This window comes from Oratosquilla oratoria, chromosome 10 (genome assembly GCF_046742065.1).
Source record: "Oratosquilla oratoria isolate Oo_2021 chromosome 10, ASM4674206v1, whole genome shotgun sequence".
NCBI classification, from domain to species: Eukaryota; Metazoa; Arthropoda; class Malacostraca; order Stomatopoda; family Squillidae; genus Oratosquilla; species Oratosquilla oratoria.
This window is the reverse complement of record NC_134786.1, coordinates 29,297,633-29,304,681: the sequence shown is the minus strand read 5'-3', so window position 1 is coordinate 29,304,681 and position 7,049 is coordinate 29,297,633. Positions and strand designations below refer to the sequence as shown.

The 7,049-nt window shown below is 47.0% G+C and overlaps 1 long non-coding RNA gene across 1 annotated transcript; it reads left to right on the top strand.

Moving 5' to 3' along the window:
- The first annotated feature begins 3,118 nt into the window (after nucleotides 1-3,118).
- Nucleotides 3,119-6,672, top strand: LOC143029176 (uncharacterized). The gene is made up of 3 exons (XR_012966801.1): nucleotides 3,119-4,097; nucleotides 4,148-4,301; nucleotides 5,798-6,672. It is a non-coding gene; the product is annotated as an uncharacterized LOC143029176 (long non-coding RNA).
- Nucleotides 6,673-7,049: the final 377 nt, after the last annotated feature.

The following is a 7,049-nucleotide window of genomic DNA, read 5'->3' as shown; positions in this document are numbered from 1 at the left end:
ACACACACACACACACACACACACACACACACATACACACACACACACACACACACACACACACATATATATATATATATATATATATGTGCATATACATATATGTATATCCACACACACACACACACACACACACACACACACACACACACACACACACACACACACACACACACACACACACACACACACACACACACACACACACACACACACACACACACACACACACACACACACACACACAGATATATATATATATATATATATATATATATATATATATATATATATATATTTTTATATTTATATATATATATACATATATTTATACATATATATATGTACACACATACACACACACACACACATACACATTTATATATATATATATATATACATATGTATATATATATTGTTATAGCCAACCGTGAATCAACCGATTTTCAAATCGCCCGCCTACTACTCACTGCTTCGAACAAGACTCATAGCCGATGTACGTCCGTACAACGTTCTAGTTCGAATCTCGCCATGAAGCTTTGACCCCGCCTACCTCGGGTATAAAAAGAGCCTCCCCGGCTGTCCACCCTCTCTCATACCTTCACACCACCCTAGGTCTTACCTCTTCGACGCTGTACATTGGTGCATTGCTGTTTTGTACGCAAGTATTGTTTAGTAGGCCCATTCTTGGACTTGTATATCTTTATGTTATATGTTTTCTATGTATTGAACTTTTATTTGTCTTGTATGCATTTGTCTATGTTAAATGTCCCAGTGTACGTTGAGTGTACTTAAATGATCAGTAATTTTTTTTTTTTTTTGTAAATACAATTAGTTAAGTTTCGTGCAGACGTCTATCTTACCTCAACCATAATCCTCATAATTCCTACTTACATTCAGTCTCAAATAGAACTTTTCTCGGAACGTAATTTCCCTATACGTTCCACGTTTATTGTTGTGGGTTCGCTTCTCATCTGGAACTCGACTTACCCCTAGATTCCTAAAGTTCCACTCGTTACGTTAACTCAGGCCAAACCCAGCAAGCAACCCATGACAATTTGGGGGCCTGCCAAGGGATATATGGTATTCTATATCTACGTGAAATAGATTAGTGACCCGTAGGTAAGATCGATGTCTGCTAACCTCTTAACGTCAATTATCAGTAACACGTGCGATTGTCACTTTGTCTATTACCGTACACTCACTGTCACTGAATTATTTTATGCTTTATTTAAATTTTCAATATTACGTTAGGTTAGATGATAGGATATAAACTCACAAGTGTTCGATTTGTGCTTGATTATCAATACGTTAGGTTAGATGATAGGATACAAAAATGTAAGGTATCGATTATTCGAAGTATGTGAGACCCCGACATTAATATGTCCGACATATTCAACCGGTTCCAAAGGAGAACCCCCTATTTCTTAAGTTCGCAGTAACTCATCCAAGTAACTTACCGGTACTCGACTACCACCTCCCTCCCGAGTTAACTAGAGATCTTCCTAAATTACCCACTTGCTGTAGCCCTAACGTCGAACAAAAGTTACGACCCCGTTATAGTGACCTTTCCTCAGTAACTGTGCCTAGGAGATTTATACTATCCCCCCCACAGCTTCGAAAGTTAACTATACCTGCACAGTAAGCCGTGTATTCTAAGATTCAGACCATTAGTTAGCCATATTCTGATTAAGCGACAGTCTATGTGTGAACTATCCTCTTTCGGGAAACCTCGAAGCAAACTACACGAAAGTTACGGGTGTGTAGTTTGAGCGCTGAACCATAGTATACACACCGTCTATAGGATAAATGTTCATAGACCGGGTTCTTATAGAGACCCATCATAGATTTCACTCCCCGCAAACAGGGATTTAGTCAATTTTTCGTGTGTGAAGTCCAAGAATTGGTTTATACTAATATCCCTGGAGTGGAATTCTCGTGTATATACACCAACCATGCCTTTCAACATAGAAACTTTCATCAATAACCCCTCAGTGGATCAGCTAGAGTATGATCTCAAAATGGATGATTGGAGACTGTTGGCTCAAACCTACCAAATTAATGCTCCTACTAGATTACGTAAAGATGAACTCAAACGAGTGGTCATTGAATCCCTGGTAGACTTGCTCATCCTGGACGCCGATGCATTCAAACTACTGAGTCAGGAAGTGCTCGTGACGTAACTGAAGGAGACCCTGTAAGTGATAGTGATCCCCCCTTGCAGCCTGAAACACGTGTCCCCCCCCCAATCTCCCTTCAATAAATCAGTAGTATCTTTAGAATTAGAGAAAATTAAATTAGAGAGAGAGAGAGAGAATGAGACAAGAACGGGAGCTTGAATTACTGAGAATAAAAGAACGAGCGAAAGACCGTGAGCATGCCAGAGAAAGACAGTGTGAGCGTGAGAGAGAATTTGCAGTAGAATACGAAAGAAAGTTAAAATTGTCTGACATAGATAGGAAAAATAAAACTATCCACCTATTAAATACCCGAATTGCCTCCCTTCCCAACTTCAATGAGTCAGACCCAGAATCCTTTTTTAGGCAATTTGAACGTTTAGCTGAGCACGTAAACTGGCCAGTAGAAGAATGGGTTTGGATCATACAAATAAAATTGATAGGAACAGCCGCCAAAGTCTTCAACAGTCTTGAGGAATACTCATCCTATGAAATAGTCAAATCTAGCATCCTCAATGCCTATCGAGTTGCTCCTGAGTCTTACCGTCAACAATTCAGAAATTTGACAAAATCTGCTAACTCGACATTTGTCGAATATGTCTCTGAAAAACTCAGAATCTTTAAGCAATGGCTCACTGCCACCAAAGTAAAGACTTACGATCAACTCGTTAACTTGATGGTCTTCGAGGAATTTAATAACAGAATTCCATTCCACATCATGCTTCATTTAAAAATGAATTTAATAAATAAGAAAGATTAACTCAATTTAACTCAAGCAGCACTACTTGCCTCTCTCATACCTTCACACCACCCTAGGTCTCACCTCTTCGACGCTGTACATTGGTGCATTGCTGTTTTGTACTCAAGTATTTAGTGTAGGCCAAACTTGGACTTGTATATCTTTGTTATGTGTTTTCTATGTTGTCACGTGGGTCACGTGACGAGACTTGGAAGGCTGTCGGCGCGACGCCTCATCATCCACTGATCACGTGATTTGGCCGAGAGAAGGAGTGGTGGTGACCCAGCACACCTGACTCGGTCGAAGGTGGCGTGAGGTCATCTTGGGTTCAGTGTTGCCAACTGTCCCTACGAGGTATCTGCTGTGCGCATGCGCACAGCCATACCCACCCACTCTCCCTCACCCTCCCGGATGTATAAGAGGGCACCAGGACGGAAGTGCACACACACCTTACGGCCGCCTGCCGTTGAGGGCGGACCCCCCCCCCTCCCCTCCCAGTTCCACGGAGGGAGGGCGCCGGGACGGAAAGAGACCACGAGGGACCAGGAGGACACACACTTACGGCCGCTCGCCGTTAAGGGCGGACACCCCCCCCCCTCTCCCAGTTCTACAGATGGAGGGCACCGCCTGGAGGAGATCTTCTGGAATAGGAGACCCAAGGAAGAGGTGCAGCGCCCGTCCACCAAGGAGAAGGACACATGGGACTCGCCTGGAGGAGACCTAGGAAGAGGTGCAGCGCACGTCCGCCTGAAGGAGAAGGACACAGGGGACTCGCTTGGAGGAGATCGTCTGGAATAGGAGACCCAAGGAAGAGGTGCAGCGCCCGTCCACCAAGGAGAAGGACACAGGGGACTCGCCTGCGGAGATTGGACTCTTCGGCCTCGCGCTGCAGAGCCGAGGAGTGGTTTAGTATACAATTGTTCTTATATATATATATATCACACAGGTGATATATATTTTATGTGTTTCAGATGGTTTAGTTGTGCTCTTGTTATCCAATAAAAACACGTGTTGTGTTACCTTTGTGTTTCTTTTCTCTCACGCCCAATTCTCAATAATACCGAGTATATACGAAATTTGTATCCCCCTGACATTGGCGCGTCGAACAGGGACTCGGTTGAGAAAGAGAGATAGAAACACAAGGTGCTGGTCCACAGCAATTGGATCAACCCGAGCAGTCAGTGTGTTAGTTTTTCTCAGTTAGAGAGAGAGCTGTAGAGAGGGTGACTAGGTTTTAGCTAGTGAGAGCTAGAGTGAGCAGTTTAGCACGGTAGGGTTAATTTACCCTCGTTCGTGTTCCGCGAGCCGAGAAAGGAATTCCGGCCGTGGATCAGGTTAGCGGAACCAGAGAAGTTCCAGATAGGAGTGTTTGTTCCTGTGCTTCAGTAGAGAGAGAGCTGTAGAGAAGATAGCTAGTTTTTTTTTTCTAGCTAGAGAGAGATAGGAGTGTGCCTAGTTTTTCAGCAATTCAGAGCTGTAGGAGTGCTTAGTTTTTCAGCAATTCAGAGCTGTAGGAGTGTAGCGTGAGCCGTAGGCAAATCAGAGCTGTAGGAATGTGTGTAGAACAAATACTGCTGTATCTTTTTGTCCCCAGATCCGGAGGAAGGAGACATCGTTTTTTTTTTATACAGTCACGTCTACATACACACACACACGCACAGACATTCGACACTTGTATGTCATGCCATATTGGTCACATTAGCCACAGCTTCTCGATCTTCCATCGGAGTTTTCCCTCAAGGAAAAAGAAAGATCCTGAGGTTTTTCGCTCATCCGGAAGATCGAGGTAGCAAGGCTAATAGGCACATTTACAACTCGCGACCCGCGTCGCGAGTTGTCCCCTTTCATTGGAGGAATGTCACGTGGGTCACGTGACGAGACTTGGAAGGCTGTCGGCGCGACGCCTCATCATCCACTGATCACGTGATTTTGGCCGAAACGAGGCTTGGTGGTGGTAGTGACCCAGCACACCTGACTCGGTCGAAGGTGGCGTGAGGTCATCTTGGGTTCAGTGTTGCCAACTGTCCCTACGAGGTATCTGCTGTGCGCATGCGCACAGCCATACCCACCCACTCTCCCTCACCCTCCCGGATGTATAAGAGGGCACCAGGACGGAAGTGCACACACACCTTACGGCCGCCTGCCGTTGAGGGCGGACCCCCCCCCCTCCCCTCCCAGTTCCACGGAGGGAGGGCGCCGGGACGGAAAGAGACCACGAGGGACCAGGAGGACACACACTTACGGCCGCTCGCCGTTAAGGGCGGACACCCCCCCCCTCTCCCAGTTCTACAGATGGAGGGCACCGCCTGGAGGAGATCTTCTGGAATAGGAGACCCAAGGAAGAGGTGCAGCGCCCGTCCACCAAGGAGAAGGACACATGGGACTCGCCTGGAGGAGACCTAGGAAGAGGTGCAGCGCACGTCCGCCTGAAGGAGAAGGACACAGGGGACTCGCTTGGAGGAGATCGTCTGGAATAGGAGACCCAAGGAAGAGGTGCAGCGCCCGTCCACCAAGGAGAAGGACACAGGGGACTCGCCTGCGGAGATTGGACTCTTCGGCCTCGCGCTGCAGAGCCGAGGAGTGGTTTAGTATACAATTGTTCTTATATATATATATATATCACACAGGTGATATATATTTTATGTGTTTCAGATGGTTTAGTTGTGCTCTTGTTATCCAATAAAAACACGTGTTGTGTTACCTTTGTGTTTCTTTTCTCTCACGCCCAATTCTCAATAATACCGAGTATATACGAAATTTGTATCCCCCTGACATTGGCGCGTCGAACAGGGACTCGGTTGAGAAAGAGAGATAGGAACACAAGGTGCTGGTCCACAGCAATTGGATCAACCCGAGCAGTCAGTGTGTTAGTTTTTCTCAGTTAGAGAGAGAGCTGTAGAGAGGGTGACTAGGTTTTAGCTAGTGAGAGCTAGAGTGAGCCAGTTTAGCAAGGTAGGGCGAATTTACCCTCGTTCGTGTTCCGCGAGCCGAGAAAGGAATTCCGGCCGTGGATCAGGTTAGCGGAACCAGAGAAGTTCCAGATAGGAGTGTTTGTTCCTGTGCTTCAGTAGAGAGAGAGCTGTAGAGAAGATAGCTAGTTTTTTTTTTCTAGCTAGAGAGAGATAGGAGTGTGCCTAGTTTTTCAGCAATTCAGAGCTGTAGGAGTGCTTAGTTTTTCAGCAATTCAGAGCTGTAGGAGTGTAGCGTGAGCCGTAGGCAAATCAGAGCTGTAGGAATGTGTGTAGAACAAATACTGCTGTATCTTTTTGTCCCCAGATCCGGAGGAAGGAGACATCGTTTTTTTTTTATACAGTCACGTCTACATACACACACACACGCACAGACATTCGACACTTGTATGTCATGCCATATTGGTCACATTAGCCACAGCTTCTCGATCTTCCATCGGAGTTTTCCCTCAAGGAAAAAGAAAGATCCTGAGGTTTTTCGCTCATCCGGAAGATCGAGGTAGCAAGGCTAATAGGCACATTTACAACTCGCGACCCGCGTCGCGAGTTGTCCCCTTTCATTGGAGGAATGTCACGTGGGTCACGTGACGAGACTTGGAAGGCTGTCGGCGCGACGCCTCATCATCCACTGATCACGTGATTTTGGCCGAAACGAGGCTTGGTGGTGGTAGTGACCCAGCACACCTGACTCGGTCGAAGGTGGCGTGAGGTCATCTTGGTTTCAGTGTTGCCAACTGTCCCTACGAGGTATCTGCTGTGCGCATGCGCACAGCCATACCCACCCACTCTCCCGGATGTATAAGAGGGCACCAGGACGGAAGTGCACACACACCTTACGGCCGCCTGCCGTTGAGGGCGGACCCCCCCCCCTCCCCTCCCAGTTCCACGGAGGGAGGGCGCCGGGACGGAAAGAGACCACGAGGGACCAGGAGGACACACACTTACGGCCGCTCGCCGTTAAGGGCGGACACCCCCCCCCTCTCCCAGTTCTACAGATGGAGGGCACCGCCTGGAGGAGATCTTCTGGAATAGGAGACCCAAGGAAGAGGTGCAGCGCCCGTCCACCAAGGAGAAGGACACATGGGACTCGCCTGGAGGAGACCTAGGAAGAGGTGCAGCGCACGTCCGCCTGAAGGAGAAGGACACAGGGGACTCGCTTGGAGG